The sequence below is a fragment of the Caloenas nicobarica genome, chromosome 3 (genome assembly GCF_036013445.1).
Source record: "Caloenas nicobarica isolate bCalNic1 chromosome 3, bCalNic1.hap1, whole genome shotgun sequence".
NCBI lineage: Eukaryota > Metazoa > Chordata > Aves > Columbiformes > Columbidae > Caloenas > Caloenas nicobarica.
In genome coordinates, this window is record NC_088247.1 from 100,519,598 (window position 1) to 100,542,539 (window position 22,942).

A 22,942-nucleotide genomic window follows, 5' to 3' on the forward strand; every position below is an offset into this window, starting at 1 on the left:
AATGCTGTCTGCAAACTGAAAAGCCTCCAGGCAATTTTATATTTAAAGGAAACACCAGATTAATGTGTACACCTCTGGAAGAGACATTTATGATTTCATAAATAATACTTATTATAAATAATTAACTTGGTATGGAGTAAATTACTGGTCAGTCCAAAAAGCTTAGTCTGGTACTTAAGTGTATTAGGCTGTACTGTAAGATGGTTTTTTGAATGTTATAATATTTTCCTCTTCAGAGCAATTGTATGTGCACGAAAGTATTAAAGATATCAGAGGGAAAGTATTTCCTAGAATATCACCTTCCATAACAACAGGAAAAGTGAATATCCACATATACTGCAATGTAGTCTTGCATTTTAGAAAATGAACCTTCTCTTGTTGATTACACAGAAGATCATTCTGTTATTATTACAAAAACAAATCCTTGCACCTAGTTCTATGTAAAGAATCTTGTCAGTTTTATCCAGAAACTACACTTTATATAACATGACCAATTCTCCAGATGAAAACTATGATGCAGATTCACTTATTGCAGATGAGACTGCAATAAGTTAATTTTAATTTAAAATTATAAATTAATCAAGTTAAAATAATTATCTAGGGTTTTTTAGGTTTTGTTTGGTTGGTTGCTTGGTTTTAAATGTTGATATATGTTCTACCTCATGAATAGAACTCCATGGTCATCAAGAACAGAATCAGCATCTTAACAAACCAAAAGGAACGTAATTGGAAATTATTGCCACCACAAATTCCCTGTAAGCATAATAAAACTTATTCTATCTGCATTAACTGTTTTTATTGACTGTTTTGGTATATTTTACTCATAAGTAACCCACTAATGAAATAATGTGATTACTTCAGTATCTACAGGCCCATAATTGCATCAGAACACATTTTCAGCTTCATTTTTATGTTCCATTTTTAGAATTGTATACAGATTTGCAACTACATTTAAGAGTCACTTTGATTTTAGTGTTTTAATTCACATTTAAAAATTCAGAAACAGCGACTGAAGATATTAATGTGCTAGAGCAGATTAATGCACCACATTGGACTTGCATTTTAACCAGATAAAGATGTACAATCAGTTTGCAACACACATGAACAAAAATATAAATTCGTTGAAAATAGGGTATTAATATTCTCAATCTTATGGCAGTGTAAAACAAACTAAATTCCTATCAATCTGAAGTTGTGGGAAATGTTCATCCACACGAAAATATAAGAAAGTTCTTTGTACTTCAAGTAAAGGAGAAGCTTAATTTCTATAATTCAGTGAACTCTATTCCTTAGCAAAAAGGCAACTGCATACTGATAAACTCAAGTCTGAATTTAAGCACTGCAATATCAGGAAACTATTTCATAAAACACAAGCTTGATTGTCTCTACACTTAATTCATAACTTTACTAATTAATAAGAAGCTAAAATTTTCCTTTACTCATCTGTTATATTTTTGGGGTTTATTTATTACATTTTTTAAAGAACATATTTGTTGGACTTCCAGTCTTCAATATACAAAAAAAAAATGTGCAGCCCCAAACTTAACACAGTAATTGATTTGGCATACTTTGCATCATTCCAACATAGACCACTGTCTACCTGCATTTGTAAACAGAAATTAAAAGCTTGTTAGTCTCTTCCACAGTGTTATTGTGAGAGTCAGAATGAAATTCAAAATGGCAACTGCTCTTGCCACTGGTGGTTTTCCAACTTGTACACTGCCTCAAAAATTGGAGTTGCAGACATGGAATGTCATTATTTCACCAGAGCACTGACATCCCACTTTTTTATACAACTTGGCATGTTTGTTAGCTTTTTCTTTTAAAGAAAAGCCCAGGGGCCAGAAAGAGAGGAAGAATCCTGCACTCTGTTAGACGCATAAGCGGAGCTAGCAGGAGAGGCATAGCAGTCAGGAAAGAAAATGACTCAATTTCCTTGTGAAATAATGTTGGAAGATCGAAAATGTTATGAAGGGAACAGAAGGGAAAAACTATCGGTCAAGGCTTATTGGACATCCACTAAAAGTAAATGTTTTACAGCAGATGTAAAGTAAGAGAATCCATTAGGTAGATCTTGCTCTGGATTTGAAGCATAGGGGAGAGCCTCATGGTGAGGTTTCTATAATTCAAACGTATGAATTTGGTGCCTAAGTAAGTCAGGAGGTATGGATATGTATGAATATATGGAGGTATGTGTGTGCATGTGCATATCAATCACTGTTTATATAAATAACAGCATTTCCCTTCCATTCTTCAGCATGCTTTCTCTCTTTACATGCTCAGATTTGATGATTTAAGGTACTTTATACATTTCATATCATACTCTTACCTGATTATACTTCTAGTTTAAATTATAACTTCATTTAAAAGATCTCCTATAAGAAAATACTCTTGTCAATGTAGATTAGTAATGTAAGATCACAGAATCACAGAATCACAGAATGTTAGGGATTGGAAGGGACCTTGAAAGGTCATCCAGTCCAATCCCCCTGCCAGAGTAGGAACACCCAGATGAGGTTACACAGGAAGGCGTCCAGGTGGATTTTGAATGTCTCCAGAGGAGACTCCACAACCTCCCTGGGCAGCCTGTTCCAGTGTTCTGTCACCCTCACTGAGGAGAAGTTTCTTCTCAAATTTAAGTGGAACCTCTTGTGTTCCAGCTTGAACCCATTACCCCTTGTTTTACTGTTGGTTGTCACCGAGAAGAGCCTGGCTCCATCCTCGTGACATCCACCCTTTATATATTTATAAACATTAATGAGGTCACCCCTCAGTCTCCTCTTCTCCAAGCTAAAGAGCCCCAGCTCCCTCAGCCTTTCCTCATAAGGGAGATGCTCCACTCCCTTCATCATCTTTGTGGCCCTGCGCTGGACTCTCTCCAGCAGTTCCCTGTCCTTCTTGAACTGAGGGGCCCAGAACTGGACACAATATTCCAGATGAGGTCTCACCAGGGCAGAGTAGAGGGGGAGGAGAACCTCTCTCAACCTACTAACCACCCCTCTTCTAATCCACCCCAGGATGCCATCGGCCTTCTTGGCCACAAGGGCACAGTGCTGGCTCATGGTCATCCTGGTGTCCACCAGCACCCCCAGGTCCCTTTCCCCTACACTGCTCTCTAATAGGTCATTCCCCAACCTATACTGGAACCTGAGGTTGTTCCTGCCCAGATGCAAGACTCTACACTTTCTCTTGTTATATTTCATTAAATTTTTCCCTGCCCAACTCTCCAGCCTGTCCAGGTCTCTCTGGATGGCAGCACAGCCTTCTGGCGTGTCAGCCACTCCTCCCAGCTTGGTGCCATCAGCTTTCACTGAAAAAGTTTTTAATGAAATAGGGGAATAATGACTACCATGGCTGGTAAAGGAAAAACAAGAAAGCTCAGCTAACTGTGGGTTGAAAACATACACAGATACCAGTATGGCCCCTCACATTTAATGAAATGCTTAAATTGACTTAGATTTAATCATTATAATTTATACACTTTAAAGCCTTGGGTCAGCTATTCAGTAGCTCTGGTATCTTTACAAACACCAGAAATATTTTTCTTTAATGATTGTATTTTAATTTGCAATTGTTTTGTCCCAACATTGAATTGAGAAAAGCAACTGAAAGAGAATGAGAAAAATTGCACAGTTTCAAGTTTTGAATGGCTATTAAGGTTCACTAACTATGGCCGTATAACCATATAAAAATGACACCATGTTAACATGATAGTGATTTGGAGGTACATTAACATACCAGAACTATAGGTCATGTCAGTTCTGGGTCAAAACTGAAAAAGCTGATGTTATTTTCCAACTGTGGTTTCCTTTTCCTTCTTACTCCAATGTTCTGCACAGAAAGATTAAAAATTAAGACTTAGGAGGATAGAATCTGAAATCACATCAATGCTTTGGCTGTTATCCCTTCTCTGGAGAGAAAAAACAAAAGCAACACATTTTCTCCTGAACTGGAAGAAATCAAACTGTTCCAGTGGTGATTGTTGTCATAAAATTTCAGTCTAGAGGAAAATTAGTGGTAAATCTCAGAGAACATGGTACTGTGGGTATATTTGGTACCATTTCAACCTACATCAAACAAAAGTTTTCTGTAAAGAAAATGCTAACCATTTTGTTCTGCCTTGACCTTCCATTTAAATTACTCTTAATTTTAGTGAAATGCCAGATTTAAATATTGATTCTTTTTCTCTTTTAGGGTCCTTCCATAGTCATGCTTCAAATTTCCAAGCTCCTTCCCAAAGCAAGTTGCATCTGATGAATTATCCAGCAGAGACTCAATCAAGTGTGATTCTAGTTATATTATAAATCTAGTTATATTATAAATCAGTAGGTTGAATATACAGGAGTCAAGAGATATTCAAAAACTAAAAATACACCTAATCCATCCCTCTGCCATCACAATACCAAACATAAAAATGTTTTCTCCAGGCTGGTTTTAAAAGACTTGTTATATGATTTCCCCCACTTCACTTTTACATATTTAAACTAAATGTTCTCTCTCTTAATTGTTCCCTTTATCACACTCTCATTCTTTTAACCCTTTTTCATTCTTCCACTTTGGTTGCAGTTCATGATTTCTGCTTGAAATTAATCAAGAGGATGGGACTACTGAAGTTTGACTTTTGCTAGTCAAGGCCTGAGTGAGATTTAATCCTGGGAGGGACTGCAGGTGAGGGAAAGAGAGAGTTATTTTGGGCTTGCAATGCCAGAAGTCATACAGTATTTTTGTTAGGATCCCATCTTGCCATAGTCAGCCACGATTTTATTTTGGATTGCTCTGGGCTGTCCTGTAGCTTGAATGTGACATGTTTTCCTGTGAACAGTTACTCTCAGTTTGAACTTGGAAAGATAAAGAGGAATTTGTCATGGGATGATATGAATGCAAAAGATATACTGGCCCACCAAGTGCCAGGAAAAAGGAAAGATTACCAGATTGTTTTCAAAATATAGCCTAGATTTTTTTCTGAATTAGATATGATCCTCGTCATTATTTGATATGTTTTTATCAAATGCTCTCAGTTTTCTTTCTAGGAAAAACTACACGTTGCATTTCCTCCTTTCATTCTTGTATCCACAAGTATAATTACTTGAAAACCTTCAGAAAAGTTGTGTATATGGGGAAATACTCTTATTTTTTTTTTAGAACAAGATCCAAGCTGCATGTATTTAAGACACCCCAAGTACTCCAAAACAAAGAATGAAATTTGCATTTAGAGTAGCTGGTAAGTAAAATGCAGTCACAGATAAGAGAAGAAGGTGCAACAACCCATCTGCAGGATTTGCTTTTCTAAGGGAGACTTGAGTCAACTTGGACAGTGCACCGAACCAGACACCTGAGAACATGAAGGAGTTGCCAACTCCCCCTCATATAGAGAAAACATTATGAGAATTTTAGTAAAAGATTTTTGGCATAATATTTTTAGGGTGTAGAGAGCAAGGATTTGATCAGATCATGGTCTCCTGACCCCCTTACTTTTAACATGCATAGAGCAGTTAGAACTAATTTTTGGTAATCATCAGACTTTTGTCTGCTGTAGCATGAAGTCCTGTTGTGATGAGCATCTGATAACTGACCAAAAATAGTCATTTGCTATCAAGGCTGAAGTTCTGCAGCTGCAAAAAGAGCAGTCTTGTAAAATGAGCAGTCCCATAATTTTCCACAATGCTACTCACTGGAGAAAGATTGCAGCATCACAACCTTACAGAGCCGTCTAAAGCAATAATGTAATGCTACAGCAAAACAAAGTAGACAGTATAGATGGGAATGACAGCCCCAGTATAAATGCAATCCCTTACTTCTGAGCATAAACCTGACTTTCTCATCGATCCTTTTTTGAAGACACATGAATGCTCGCTGTTATTATTTTGTGTATGTATACACAGGTAGTGCATAGAGTATTTCCACTGGTAAGCACTACAGAAAGATCTTTTGTATTTTTAAAGCATTAATTTTTCCATTTGAGTGCTTTTTCAGTGTTGAGACTTTTATTTTAGCCATCATCTACCCATACATTCCAGTTGTTTGTTTATTACACCTACTCTGGCAGGTACAGTCTATTTGCAATAGTTAAGAAAAGCCCTTTTTTTGTTGATCTGTTAAGTCCCCAGTACAGTGCAAATAAAACCTCTAGTTTCATAAAATGATTTTACATGACAGTTTTTTATTAAAAGTGCATTTACAGCTGTGATTTATTGTACACTGTAAAAATAATAATAATTTTTAAAACCCCAACTCTATATTTATGCAGAAAAAGCCATTCATATCCCTAACTGCAGCTGAGATTCAACTGGTATTTCAGCGATTGGTCTATCTGCATGCATATAATATGAGCCTTTTTGTCAGGAAGCTGCTAGTTTGGATCGAAGAACTTTGTTTTCCAGTCGAACAAAATAAGCAATCCCCCTCAAATCTCATTTTTCTTTACTCTGCATCCTAATTCAGGATATGCAAAATAAAGCTTTCTGATATTGCAACAGTTCACACAGCAGAGTTTTGGCTGCAGGGATGGAAGGAGTTGAGATATTACAATAAATAAATAATAATAATATATAAATAATAAATGAACCTCATGGACAAAACTGGAAATGTAGTGATGGCCTTTTGCATTACCCACTGGTTAAGGTACTCACATAATTAGAAGGAGACAACCATTCACATCCCTTTCCCAGATTGCTTTAGAAGGCCACCGCCTTCACCGAACACCCTGACCTCCAGACTGAGCCCTTCTGTTTTCTGTTCAGCAAATCCTTAAGCAGCTATGTTAAATAATCAAGTTTTGGTGGGAAAGAAGAACCCATGCTACATTTGTTTGGGACCCACTGAGTATAAAATTTAAAAAGGCCTCTCATCCTGCTTCACTGACTCAGAAGTGGAGGAGAAAAGACCAGAGTGTGGCCTGACCTGCACGTAGACAGCAAAATTATCCTACTATTTGCAAAAATTAGGGTTAGTCTTTCGTGAGAATGAATTTTTGCAGCTGTACTCTACAAAAGGGAGAAAGCTGACTTGCCTTCATTTGGCCTTTTCTAGGAGTCTGCTGCTAATGCTCAGAAGACAGTGGGTGGCTTAACTACTTGTGGGAGTATCTGTACAATTCTTCTTCATAGAATGAAGTTAGTCAGACTAAATGACAAAAAATTGAGGTTTTAAACCGAAGTGCTTTGCTTGTAGCTGCTTCCTCCAAGCTACACAGTCAGGACTAGGAGGCTATGTCATGTGCCAAAATGAAATCATGAAACCACCCTTTAGTGGTCAGAGATACATTGCAACGCACATTTTCAAAAGGTTTTGAACTGCAGTGCTCAGACACACCAGCAGTAATTTAATCCTTACTACCTGTTTTTCTGAAGGCTACATCAAACCTATTATATTGCTTTATTATGACAGTTTCTCCAGGTTTAGACAGGTAAAAGAACTCCTGAGTAACTATCAAAACAGGTTCAGGCTCCCTGATGAAGTGGAGCACACTGCTGTGCTACTAGGTCTTTTATATACATAAAGGTCTATATGCTTTTGAGGCAGGGAATATCTAAGTAGATACTGTATACTTATACCCCAATTTACAAGCAAGAAAAATTAGCAACCTGATATAAGGACAGAAGTTGAAGCATCTCCTGTTTCAGTGTACACCACGTAACTGTGAAGTGTTATTTCTTACAAATAATTAATAATCTCTATGACTCACATAACACCCATCCTTAGATCCTCTTAGACAGGAGGACTTAATGCATAAAACTATTTTAGTTAATTCCACATTCATTTCTATTTCCACTTTACAAAATTCAAAATCTACATAGGAATATATGCATTTGGAGAGGATAAAATCATGCAACTCTAGGTAGCTCTCCTGGGAATTACAGAGGCAGGAACTCAGATGCAAAGGCTCTTCTAATTCCTATGTCCCGATGGTGTTCGACAGATGAGTCTCTGAGAAGAGGTGCTCTCCTCAGTGAGCCCTCTTGTCTGCTTTGAGAAAACTGCAGGAAAAATGGATGATTGAGTAATGCGTCTCCAATTAGTCAATAGATCAAATAGTTTATTTCCTCTGCCAAACCAAGTCTGTGACCCTTGTAATTTTTTGTCTGCAATTGACTCACTTGAAGGAAAAAAAGCACAACAAATAATTATCAGTTCATTCTTGTGTTTTTTTCATTGCATTTCTTGCATAGGAGTTAATAAAGGACAGACAATTTACAAAAAGATCACTATCACTTATTCCCTTGCTATTATGCTTGTTAGCACTACAAGGTAATACATATTTGACATATTTGTATTCCACTACATTCAGATTTCTCTCTTCAACAGCTGGTACCTGGTTATTTATGCTATGCACTGATCTTTTAACTGAGTATGCATCTAAATATAAGGAGTTGAATAAATTTTAATAGTATTAATAATTTTAACTGTGTATACACAGTTAACTGCAACAGTAACTTTATGTGCACAGTTAAAATTATTAATACTATTAAAATTTATTCATTTATTTATATTTAGATGCAAGCCTATTAAAAATCTACCCCTGACAAATGAAATCTGTGTTCCAGGTAACCTGATGCTTCGTATTTCCTAATATGGCTGCTCTCTTCATGTCCTGACAGAAGTAATCTACACACAACAGATTAAGTCACATATTTCAGAAACCACCTCTGTCTTTCCGCGTGTGCGACCCACTATGCCTGTGTATGGGGTGGCTCCAGGAAAGGCACCTGTGGTGAGGAATGAATATTCTAATGTTTCTGAACCTTTTGGTGAAGGTGAAGGGGGCTTGTTGAAAACATTGCTGTGAGCAGATGGACCCCTGAAACCATCTGCTATCAAAGCAACTAAATGTTCAATGATGCATTACGAAATTATTTAGCTCTCAAAGAGCCTGAAAGTAGTTAGTAATGATGGCATCTGTACTGAGAGCAAACAACCTATTTATATATGATCTATCACTTCATAAACCATTTGGAGACCATCTTTCCTTAAAGCAGCAGTAGTCTTGTTGACTCCCAGAGTAAAATACTGAGTTGCATGCGATAACTTGTAAAATCCCAGCTAGTTCATTTTTCCTTCTTGGAGGAACACACTTTTTGCTGGAATGCACTGGAATACAAGCTTTGTTTTGGTCAGAAGGGATTGCACTGAGTGCTAGAGCTACTTTTTGTATCATTGCACAAACATAATAAATGCAAAAAAAAAAAAAAAGTGTAATGTATTTACTCAGTCTTAATCAAATTAAGATCCTACCTTTTCCTTTCTGGTGAAACTTTTCATCCCATTTAGTAGTATCAGTAAAGTAATAGGCATTTAGGAATCAAGGCTTCCAAATAGGAATTCATTTTTTATCTGCTTAGATGATTCTTACCATGGGACCTATTAAAACTTGTTTGTGTGTATTGAGTATTGTTCCATGTATGTAGTCAACTGCTTACTAAATATATAAAGATATTAGACGTATTATAGATGGGTTTGCACTAGAAAAGCACTGCATTTTAATTGTATTTTGAGTTTCATGTATTTCTACAAATAACGAGATTTATATGAATGTTTATTCCAACCTAAGTGGTATTTACATTGATCACATTTCTACTCCACATAGTCATCGAACCACAGAATCACAGAATATGTCAAGCTGGAAGCGACTCATAAGGACCATCGAGTCCAACTTCCTACTCCGCACAAGACTACCTAAAACAAAGTCAAAACAGAGGAATTTATTTCTTTTGTTCATTTTCTCTCAAAATTTCTAAACATATCTAGAAATTTGCTTAAAATATATTATGTCTAGTCTGAAAGCTCTTTCAACTGTGCAAGAAACCTGGATTTCAGTGAAACATTTTTATATAAATATGAGGAAATATGGTGCCAAGTTTTAAGCAGAAATCTCCATTAATATCAACAGTGACTCCTTATCAGCTCTTCTGGTCTAATATATTTGTACAGGTTATTTTGATTCTTTATTTAGAGGCAACAGTCCTAGTGCTGAAATTAAAGATTTTGCCCAAGGAGAGACCATAATTAGGCAGACCTGATAGGGCTTGACTCGGACATAGACAAGTTGCTTCACAAGCATGAACTGTTCCATTCCCAAAGCCCTCACTGAGGCACAATTTAGCCCTCTGCAGTGGAAATGACACATTTCTAATAATGGTGCTTTGAGGCACAGTCACCAGATACTACTGACCATCTATAGCTGCTTCAAGAGGATTTCTTACTCTACTCACACATTTACTGACCTTGGAGCCTTCCTCAGACACTGCTTCATCCTTTCAGCTCAGAACAACCCCTACCTGCAACCACGACCTCCCTTTGGATGCTTGCCAGCCTCAGGACAGCACCACTTAAACTGCACATTTGATGTCCAGCAAATATCTCACAGTCATGAGCAACTTTAAGTATTGTCATTAAGATTTGCGCAAGTGCAATGGAGAGGCAAAGCAGCTCCTACCCACTCCCATGGCATGTAGTCCTCATAGAGACTAGACACTGAGTATTCGTGATTCAGGTCTGCATAAAGCCTTTGCCGCATATTTGCACTTCCAGAAACCAGTTTACTCTAGGGATATTTAAAGAAAACAAACCTTGCTCAGCACAATTTAAGTCTAAGTCACCTCACATTTTCAGGGTGAAACAAACACTTCATTCCCAAATATTTTGTTGAAATGCAGTAATTTGGACCTTTGCAAGCTTAATCTGAGTTTATTTTTATATGTCTTATCAACTAAGCTTCTATGTTTTTAACTAAAACATTTAGAAAATATGTTATTAAACAGTTATAGTGTTTAAACTTATTGTAAAATTAATGTGGCAGAATAAAAATTCGTTCCTTACAGCCTTTGGAAATGTGGACATGTGAGAAAGGGAGGACAGGACAAAATAAATTTCACCTTTTCTTTGTCGTAGAATTAAACTGTGAAGGTTTGCAAGAGTCCAAGTGTTTGGTCAAATACTCTCCACGCTGTCCTATTCTTCTCTACAGGCCTCAGGTCTACTTGACATGGAGGTTGCAGCGTGAGTGGGACTGAAAGAAAAATTGCCCCCCTGATAGCTACACACACCACAAAAATTACAGAACTGAAACAAAAGGCTGGCGTGTCTGGCTGACACGCTATCCCTTTCCTCTCTACCACCTGTCAATCAATCACCAGTCAATCACAGAAAGCCACAATCAGCCACTTAATGACAGCCAGATGGCATCTACGTCTCATGAACTGTACTCCTGAAGTCATACTCACTCCCTGTAACTAGCAGCATTTCCTATACAGGGTAATAATGTGATGTTTTTTGTATTCAGACGAAGCTGTAATGCCTTGCACCTCTGACAGGACATCCCTGTGAACAGAATACAAGCTCTGCCAGAAGTGTTGTTTTGCTTCAGCAAAAGAATCAATGCTGCTTCAGAAATGCTGATACTCCCCCACCAAAGCTGCATGTATCCCTCAAACTTTGATCAGAGAGAGGTTCGCTGGTTTGTGAATAAGAATCGCGAATAACATGGAAATTTTAGTAGGCATTCATTCTGCCTCCCTTATTTCTCTGCAGTCCTGACACAGGGAAGGAATCCACACAGAGACCAATGTGATCTTCTTCACATTGGTTTACCAATGATTTCAACCTTGACCCAAAGGGAACACTTCTAGAAGTGACAGGTAATTTAGCTTTCTTGCTTAGTTCTGGGGCTCTCTTGTGGTGAATTATGTATAGTGCTTCTGTGATATGGACCTTTGTCCATGAAGGACCCAGCTGAGACTGTTAAACTTCTTTTAAAGGCATTTTACCCACAAACACCAATCAGTCATGAGAGTTCTTTGCAATAAAAAAATTTCTGCCTTGGGACCAACTGACAAACTCAGTTTTGAAGTGACCAAGTTTGGGCCTGTCAAGCATGAAACTGGATTCAGGCTTTGCTTACGAGGCTATTCACCAAACTGAGTAGAGGCTGGAGGTTTTTCTCTGTTATGTGGTGCTTACCCTATTACTGCATTACAACGGGTACATTTCAGTGACTTAGTTGAAAACAAAACTTTCCCTCCAGAGGAAGAACATCTTCTGTGATGACCATATACTCTCTGAGCAATACTGTTTGTTTTCTAAGATGCATCTAATCCAGTTTAACAGGAGAGGATTTATTTGTGACCAGACTAGCAAAACATGGTACTGATGTGTGAATTTTAGCCTGCAATGGCCACTACTGGCCAGCTCCAGTAGCTCTCATCTTCTTTATTAAAAACTGCCTGGCACTGGCTCTGCACAGCTGAGGACAATAAGAGTTGGGGTTTTTTTAAGAAGGATTAAGCATAGATTGGATGACTTGCAAGAAATGCATTGCTGCATCTCATTTCATGGGACCTTTAAAAGTGTACGGGTTCTTTACTCACAAGGTAGGTAGCTATGTTTGCTTCTTAACAAGACAAAACTAGCTTATTCAGAGTTATTCCTGGCAAATCCAGCTCAGGCTTATCCCTCCGAAACGCTCTCCACTCACTTCAGGATATGTCCCAGCTTCATCAGGCAGGGAAGCACAAAACCCTCACAAGAAGAGTCCTCCCTTTTCTGCTCTTGTACTTACATTTGTTGCCATACCAAAGACACATCAGTTTTAAATGCATATATTTTTTCTTGGCAATTTCAGAAGCTTCTCCCTCAAGAAATCTTGGAGGTAGATACCTTGCAACTCAAGGACAGGCAGATTTGATCCATTAAAGATGGGATGTAAATGGAAGCAACCTTCCACAACATCCTCCCCTCCCCACATATACATACATTTTCAGCCCTGTTTCTGGAGTGCAGACAGAGAATCTCATTAGGAATCTAATATAATAAGGGCATGTAGATACTGGGGTTGGGGGATGGAAATCAGATTAGCTTCATTACTTTATTCTGCACCTCGCAGCGCTTCTGCCAGTGGACAATTGCATTAGATCAGAGAGGAGATCAAAAGGCAAAAACTCCCCAGAAATTCTGCTGCTCATTGTCTGAGACAGGAACAGGAAAAGTGCACTGTTGGAGGACACAGACCCATGGTAGACACCAGACACTTTTGGGAAATGCAGTAATTTTTTTCTTTAAACTTGTAAGATAGTTTTTTGCGTTGATCTTACAGCATTTGAAAGGCCAGTCTAGAGTCTGATACATAGAGACATGGAAACCAAGCAACTTAACCAAGCATATGCAAGTGGGCATCCAAAGAGCCCGGAGGGACATGATACTCTGAGTGCCAGACACGTCCTGCCTGCAGAGCTCTGCTGTCTCACTCACCGTTAGCTCTTCCACAGGCACTTCTTTTCTGGTCACCTTTCAGTTCTGGGCATGCGAGCAACAGCTCAGCTGAGTACTCTGCTTCAGCAATGATAACCTGAGAAAAGAACAAAAATGAGTGTATGTCACTTGCCATCTAAAACATTAACAGCCTAGACCAGTTCAAGACCCTCCTACAGCAGTCTTCCTGTACCAATCCTGAGCGGGCACAGTGACCACAGAGGCAGCTTAACTGGCTATCCCAAGTTATTTTAGTCTGGACAGTGAAGGTCTGGCATAGTTCCTTCAGTCCTGACAGCGAAGCCCTGAATCCCACCTCATCCCATATAACACCTTGCCTGGCAGTTGGGGAAGGTGGGCTGGATAGGACCTTTAGACACAAGAACTGCCATGTCTTCAGTGAAGCATTTTAAGATGCTCCTGATTTGCACTGAGGGACCAGTCACTACAGATTGTTGCTGTTGTCATCAGAGAACAGGGGAAATAATCTTCACCGACTTCTCCTCCACACCTCCAACTTCCCTTCAAAGAAGTAAATTCCAGACATCTGAATCTTTATCAGGTAGCAAATGGGAATGACTGGCTCGGACTGAAAGAGAGTAAGATGTTGCTGGAGCTCAGCCAGGACAGGCAAGCCATGGTGGTTGTGTCCAAGGGTGCTGGATGCATTGTCAAATCCCGACGTATTCCTACTGTGGTATTTTTTAATTTGCTAGCATTACACATATTTCTTATGCGCAGTTGGTGCTGGTTTTAATTCCATTGCCTTTTTCTTCTTCATTACTCCTTGTGGAAGCCCTGTAATTCAAGCAAGAAAAAGAAATGCTGCATGCTACCTGCTACTGCTATAACAAACAGGTTACTCTTTATGTATCACAGAAAGGAAAATAAAAAGGAAAAAAAAAGTTGAGATTTAGATGATTAAATCGGAAAAATTATGTAGAATATATGACTTACATTAGAAGCTAGATATTGCTTATGAAAACTACTTATAAGGAAGTCAAAGCACTGTTAATCACATAATGCTCACAGGATCAGGTTCCTGATACTGTCATACTGTTTGTGAAAGTGTTATAGCAGTCCTGAAGTCTGTCATTATTGCTCCAATATTTAATCAAATGTCATATTCAGGAAGATTTGTCCTACAAATACAAATTTTTTTCCTACTCTAAGTTGTGGTTCATAGTCTAAAGTTTTTCAGTTTGCAACCAAAAGGATGAAAATCTAAATCTATAAAAACCTAAAAGTGCTGTTCACATGAATGGACAGATCATTCTCTTAAGCATTATACTTACAGAGATTGTAAATTTCTCCAAAACACAAAAGCAATAGAAGATTTCATAGGTCATGTCAGGTTCATATATGCTGCAAAATTACTTGATAATTTAGTAGCATAAGTTAACATATACTATGGTATTCAAGTGTCCTTTTGCCTCATATTCTATGCCTTTCAATATAATTTAACCTAATCCAGAAAATCTACCCTAATTTCAAAATAAGTATGTTCACTTAGGAGGTATGCCTATCTAGCAAGTACCAGAAAGATCATCTATTTGGCCCAGACCTTATATTTATTCTTGTCAAATTTCTCTTCTGTTGAGAAATTAGAGTTCAGCTATTGCTGTACCAGTACTGTTGTTAAAGGTACACCAGTGAAGATTTTATCACCATGGGTGAAACACATCTGCTTCTTCCACAAATACATTTGCGGATAACAGGGAAACAGAAGGTGTCAGAAAAACACAACAAGAAAAAAACCTGAGCACTCAGGAGTAAGAAGAGACTAGACAAAGACAAGATGCTTGAGGCAGTCAATAACATGAATACTTCAATAATAATGACAGCAATAGGAAGTTTTTTTCAAGCTGCTTCTTCACAAGTGTGTACGGAAAAATCTATATTGCAAATTTTACTGACAGGAATATCTTTTTATATATTCTTCCATATTTTTAAAAGTCTAATGAAAAGCATGCTCTAGGGTTTCCACAGACATCAGTACTTATGTACTTTATCCATTCCCTAACAATACCAATCAAATAGAACATATTTTCCCTGAATTCTCCTCATGCCCCCTTCTTTTCTTATTTCCAGGAGCACATTGCAAATACTTCCATTTGCCTGTATGTTAACTTCTGAACTACCAGAAAGGGCTTGAAGGCAAGATGTACTGACAAGGAGAATTCCTTTCTTAATACTCAAGTCGTTGGGCACCTTTAATTAAAAATTGTATTGATTTTTCCTATTCCTTTTAATGACAGGCACTAGTCTGTGACTTCCATTGTTAGCCATTCACAGTTTAAGTAGTGAAACAAAGGGCACTTATACAGCACTTAGTGCAAGATTATGACTGATTAAAAAGTCATTTGTCATGGTAACAGCATCTGCTTAGACTTTGCAAATTTTTAAATGCACTCTTGCACGGAGTGTGTAGGAAGGTGTGGTACATGCAAGTCTTCATAGCTATGTCCCTCAGCAATTTAAATATATTATTAAAGTGCCATGGAAATCGCATTTTTTTAAACAGTTACTAGTTTCTCACATTTGCTTGAAGAAGTTTGAGCTCTGCTTGACCACAAATGGAAATGTAGTAGAAATCCAGGCACCTGTGTTCAAACCTTTCAAACATGTTGCAAATCTCAGAAATAATCCAGAGCTCTTATTTAATTGAGATTTAAAGCAGCTAACTCACAGTTTTAGCACCTCTATTTTCCTATATTTTCAAAGCCAGGCTCCCGCCTTCAAATGTGTCAAGAGTGCTTAGCATACCAAGGTGCAGATAGTCAGCTTAGTTAAATGACTGCTGCTCAATTGCTGTCAAGAGGCCACAGTCACTAGCATCCAAAGATCAGTCCAATGCAGATACAAACAAAATTTTTAAAAAAGTCAAAGTATATTAATAAGTAACACTTACCACAATTAGTAACAGTCATATTGTACTTCACATACAAATACCTACAGAAAGTGCACCAATTTTCACTGTGTAGGGCAAAGCTGAAAGTGATCTGAGAAATGTGAAGGACGTTGAGCATAGAAATGACAGTGGGTGGCATTAGGATATTGCCTCCAGGCCAGCATCAAATTCTGAGGCAAACAAGCAGTCTGGCGTCTTACTCTTCTGCATGAGTACATAGAGTGTTTTATATTTGTTAATTCTTTTAAAAGCAGCTCCAATCATGTACTCTACACTATTTCCTTTGCCTTGTATGTTGGAAGCTCCAATCATTTCCTGGAGGCATCCACCCAGCATGAGCTGAGCCTAAAAATTATTTCCAGAGGTGGTTGGTGTATTTTGGACTAATTCCTCTCCCTTTGTATGGAAATAACAAGGAAGCATTTTTCCAGGAAAATCCACTGCCATGAGCACATCTGATATTTTTTTTCCTGCCTACAGTGTCCCTGACCTTCTCTGAGTGCTGTTTCTAAGCTACCATTTTTAATGGACTTTGAATCAAGCTCCAGAAGAGTATTTTGCCCACAAATATATGTACATGTACATATTTCATAAATTCGTGTTATGTTTACTCTTAACATGGCAAAAGTGCCCTCCTACTTCTATTTTCTTATTCCTTTTTCCTAGGTTTCACCTTTCCCTCTCCTCAGAGGGCTGCTGCACTATTGGGCACCTTCTCAAACTTTATTTGATCTCAGCTTCTCAAGTAGACTAAGTACTAGCAATGAGGTTTTGATTTCTAGTGAATCACTGTAGAGACAGTCTTATTCTACAGACTTTTGGGTCGAAACTCATGTTCATTGAAGTACAGATACATAGGCCAAGAAGGAGATGTTTTCTTACTGCCATCAAGGATCTTGATTAGTATTATTTCTAAAAATATTGCATTTGCCCTTCCTCACAGAGGTTACAGATAGAAATTAACTCGGCTCCTTCATTGCTTTCATTTCTATACATATTTTTTAACAGAGTGCCTGATATCAGTAGTGAGTTGTTAACAGCTCTGACTCCATAAAAAACAGAGGGAAGATGAAAAATCCAAACAGCCAGTGGACATCATGTTCATCTGTTAAAGAGTGAAGGCATGGTCAGGCCCAGAAATACTTGGTCCCATTCTAACATCTGGAAATGTTTTCTTGCTGGTTTATTCCAAATCTCATTACCAGGGACATTTTTATTAGGCTCCAGTCCTTGGATGATTTACGTGCCAAAGTCTCTGCAGATCATATAGGAACTGAAACTTTGCAGAGTTCATAGCTCTCTCAGAGGTGAATGCATTCCCATTCCTGACAAAAAGACTAGCCTTGAAAAATTCTATTTTAGGTATGGCCTCTCAGTGGCATGTTTTTCATAATTTCCAAGATACAGAAGATGTTTTTTTCCTATTAAGATTAATTGAAATAGCTGGATTACTTTGATTTAAGTTTTCTGAAGCTTTTTTTCTGTGATTTTGGCATATTTCAGAAGTGGCATCCTTTACTTCTTTGTAGCTAAGTCAAATGTTACCGTTTAATGAATAACAACTGTAATATTTGATGTAGTTTTAAAAAACTAAACACTGAGTTTTAGAAAGATTTTCAGCTGTAATATCAAGCAATTGTAGCCAATTTCCTGCATTCTGCAAGACAGTGTTGCTTGGAAGTTTTCTAGCAATTTTGGTGTAGATTTTAACTTAATGGTGACTGACTTACACGCCGTAAAAATTCATAAGATACGGGACACAGCAAATGAATCCTTTGTAAGTGAACTGTAATTATGTATATTTTGTATGTGGTGAAAAAACTAACCATGTAAATGATGACAGCTAATTATATACAGCTCTCCTGGGCATTAGTATCACTCTCCCTGACAGCATACTCCTCTTTAAGGTTTTTCCTTCTTTGTATATAGGCTCCTATTTCTGCACATTCCTTAAGGGAATTATGCTGTTACCTTTGCACTGGTTAAATGAAAACTAAATGTTTTTATCACAGAAATCCTTAGTGTAATCTAACTAATTTCTCCGTTATTGTGCTAATAAGTCAAATCCGGCTCTTTTTCTTACTGGTGTCAGGCCGAACTAATTCCGCTGATTTCAATGAAGTTGCTATGGATTTACACATGCAAAGCCATCAGCAGATAGTTGGTTGCTATTTTTCCTCCCCTGGGAGAGCTGGAGATTACAGCCTGCAGAAGGAACAGTGAATAATATTGGGTCAGCCAGAGACTGCTGTGTAGGGGGTGGAGGGGATGCCACATGGGAGGCATAAAGGGGAAAGTAAACCTCTTAAAATCTTCCCTGCAAGAATTCCCTCCAACTTCTTCCAGCTTGTGTGTGGGGAAAAGTGGGAAGGAGGGAAATGCAGAGATGAAGGTGGTCTCTTCACAAAAAACTAACATGCAAGAGGTTCTGACAAAATCCATCAGCATTTCAGACTGCCTTGAAAGGGTCTCCAGAGACATTGTCTGCAGGTGACCATAGCCATTGCGATATCCCACCTTCTTTGGAGCACTGTTATTTTCCAAAGCTGCTCTGACTCTTTCACAGCCAACTTTCTCTAGACTCTCGGCTGAAGGAATGCAGGAGAGCCTACTCTGTCAGGGATCACAGGAGGAATAAAGGCAGTACAGAGTGTATTACTTGTGTGTAGATTTGCTGAGAGATTCAAGGATAAAATTTGAGATAATGCCCACTCTCTTCCCTCTGCCCTCATCCTCTTGAATTTCTGGAACTGCACTCAGAGATGGAGAAGGGGATGTGACTTACCTATATTTCTGAATTGTCAAAAATTGCCCATGGCTAGATCACCCCTTCTATGCTGATCCCGGTAGGTAGCTTCCTCTCATTTTTGTGATCCACAATGTAAATGATCTGCAATTAAGCATTTGCTAAACAGTCCTAAGTGGAAATACACTGGGAGTATAAAATTTGATTCAGTCCTTCATGTGATTCTGAATGTTGCAATAGCTATCACATACTTGATATAACTCTGACTAGTACCATGCAAGATAGCAATTGAATAGATATGAATATAAATAAATAGATCTGAATGCTCTCTCCTGGAGGGCATGCAACTTCTGAGATCACTTGTCAGAGATCCTGCACAGCTAATAGATTTTCTGTTTCTCAGTGTGTCTCCAGTTCCTCTCCCGGAGCCCCAGAGCCATCTGGGGAACCCAGACACACTGTCCTATTCTTGCCAGAAATGCAATAAAATACATTTCCCCTCTAACAAATCCCCATGGTAAAAAAAAGGCAACAAGTTTGCAGATCGTCAACCAGAAAATTGGTTCCGTATTTCCAGTACTGTGAAGGATCAGTGATTTAACTTCATTTTCTCCCCTGCTGCCAAAGCCGCTGCTGGCTGCCCTGGCAGCCTGTTCTCTTTCGATGTGCAAGACCAAATCCTGCCTTGAATGTGGTTTCATTCAGAACTGCCTCCCGACTCTTTCGTTTACCAGAAGGCAACTCTGGTGATGTAGTTCTTCCATTTCCTCTTGTTTCTATAGTCTTTATAATTTCAGGCTCTGTACGTAAGATGTAGCAAAACCTGTTAAAACACTGACCCAATTAAGTAATTATTGGCCTCAGAAACTCCTTAGTCTTTTCGTGCACACACATATGTTCTTACCTCATACCCCCACCCCCATTTTTCATAGTAGATTATCTCATTAAGCAGCCATCAGTCCTGTGAAGTCCTAACATGTTTGCCAAGGTCACACAGGTAGTTTTCAACTGAGTCAGGAGTAGCTCCCATGTCCCAGGTCCCAGCCCTGTGCGCTGGCTACGATTTCACTGGAGTGATTTGTACACACATGAATAAACTGTGTACCTTGCAAAATGAATAGGACCAATTTTGTTCAATGGCAACACGTTCATTTTATATATATATATGTGACATGATTTATATATCACATGATTTACAGACTATAGCTTATTCATGGATTTCTCCTCTCTATTATTATCTGAAACAGTGGTAAGGATAGATATTTTGTTGTTGTTTTTGATAGAGAGGTCCAGCAATCTTGGTGGTTGTAAATCAGTATTTTTTATCAGCTATCTTCGTGGATGTAAATCAGTATTTTTTATCGTCTATCAGTGGAATTACACCAGATTGCATTGACTCAAACCTACCCAGAATTTTAATGTGGCAATGTCCCTTGAAAAAAAGATAAATTAGATGGTTACTTAAAGACAGACATTAATCCTACACTTCAGAACATAATACATATTTAGGGAAAGGAAGAAAAGGTATTTAAAAGGAAATCTGAGAATGGCAGGGGTTGGAAATCTTGTATGTAATAAAATATTAGGGAGAGCAACACATGATTCTTACAGTAAATGCTTTGTTTTGTGTGTAATGATATCTCAGATTAATTTGCTTTGATGTCTGCATCTTTTTTTGTTTCATGTGGAAGAAGATTTGTTGGCTCTGTGGCATTCATTGTAAACACAGGTGTCTTGGAAGAGCTGCAGGTGTTCACCCTCCTCAGCTTATTCCAGTCCCTATGGGTATGGGGGGAGGGAGGGGAACATGCCTCACCAGAAAAATATTTTCTGCATGACCTTGAAAATAAAGTCTAAAGCTCTGAAGCATGTGATTATGCTTTGGCATGTGAGCAGTACTTGGCCAATATACAACCTAAATGTGGTTTTCAAGTACAGCTACTGGGCTTTTCCTTTTGTGTTTGTGTTTATTTATTATGGGTTTTTTTCCTTTGCTTATGGTAAAAAAAAAAAAAAAAAAGAGTTGCACATTTGCCAGTATTCACTGATATCTCACTTCTCTAATTAGGGAAGATTTCCTATGTCAACTCATCCTTTGGATATTACAGGATAATTTAATGCGGACATAGAAGAGGAAGCCTGGAACCTTGGCCTCTCTTTTACTTCCTTTGGCACATCCTTTTTTTGTCTCCATGTTCCCATACAGACAGAAAAGGAAGCTTTGCACATAATGAGAAAAAAAAGCTCCCTTCCTCTTTTCCACTCATCAAAGCCCTTTGGCCAAGTAGAAACAGAATAAACAGTTGAGCTTCTCTGAATTAGGATGACTTCATGGTGGAGAAGGTGGCTAATCCATGAAGGTGTGACAAGATTCAGGCTGATGATGAGATCCATATTATTTTTCTTACAGTGCCTGTCTTGCACATCTTTCTATCAGGCACCAGGTCTTCCTCTGAGCAATGCACGATTCAGAAGGAGAGGTAGGTGCTAGAAATGAACCAGAAGCAGGGTCGCAGAGACCTGGGTGACTCGTGGGGTGTGGACAGCCCAGAGAGCACTGCCCGTTTGGGGCAGAACGAGGAAGATTCCTTTCCGAGCGTTGCTAATGACCTGCGGAGGAGCTGCACAGCAGTCATTTCACAGATACGATGGCAGGTCACTGCGACAGATGTTCCCAACATATGTGGAGAATTAATTACTCACTAGTAAACAAAATCTGTGATGCGGAGAGTCATTTTGTCCAAATTTCTTTCGATTTTGCTGTTATTAGGAGCTTAATTTTTCTTGATCAGCCAGACCCTCTTGAATTAAAGTGTGCCTTAATGGGCTGTACTGAACATTTTCTGAAGTGCAGAGGGAAAGTGGCAAGGAGGGGGCCAGGGGAGATGAATTTAGCTGGAAGAGTTGATTGTGAAGCTGTACCACAGTGAGTGATTAGTCAATTTTTTTATTAAAAGGTTAGATGCCAGTCATATGTTTTTTTAGAAAAAAAATAAAATCTAGTTGTTAACTTGCATTCAACAACATTTATGCTTAATTTAAGAACATCCAGTAGAATGCCTAGACCTTCTTGAGAAAGGATAATATTTTGAGAGAAAGAGCTTTCGAAAATAGGTTTTATTTTCCCTTTCTGTCAATATTCTGGATGTGTTAATGTCTTAGGGCCATATTGTGCCATTGATTTTTAAGCAGAACTCCCCATTTAAATCAATGGCAAAATCTGCTTAAAAAAAATCAATGGCATGATATGGCTCGAGGACATTAGAATGAAATTCTTATATTCATGACCCAGATAACAAATCAGAAGGCCATAAATCCCCTGCTGTTTCTTAAAACTCACTCAGTGCATCAATACCTGTAAACTAAATAGTGCATGGAAATGAACATCCTCTAATAGAAGGATATTGAAGATCAAAATATTTAGCTATTTTTGTTTGATTGTACTTTCACAGGTTCTCCCCAGTGTTTCAGTTCTTGACACATTGCTTAGGATTTGAGCTTACCTCTCTTTTTTGATCCACAAAAGGTAAATTGAAATCACTGTCCTACTGCTTATTCTTTAATTTCTTCAGATCTATCAAATTTTATAGCACTAGTTTCCAAATGGAGATAATGCAAAAGATCTCTCTGATATACTGGAATGAGACCATACTTTGTAAAACCTTGGGCCCAGAAACAAAATCCCTAGTTTAGCTACATTGCTTATTACAATCTGCAACATGATGGTTCATCAAATTATCATGTTGAGACGGAAAAAAAAAAAAGAAAAAAAAATTGTATTAGGACAATGAATTCCCTGACTTTTGGCATTAAGCATTAATACACAATCTTTCAGCACCACTTATTCCTCAATTTGGAAAACCAGAAAGGTTTCTGAGTGACACAAACTGCTGCTGAATACCACAAGATGCCCAATTTTCTTATCCACACTGCCAACCTTCAGGTGCAGAAAAACGTTGTGGTTCCAGGTACCCTGCAAAGCAATGGAGAAAAGTCAGATTGCTAGAGTTTTGCCAGAACAGAATAAATGTTCAAGTGAAATT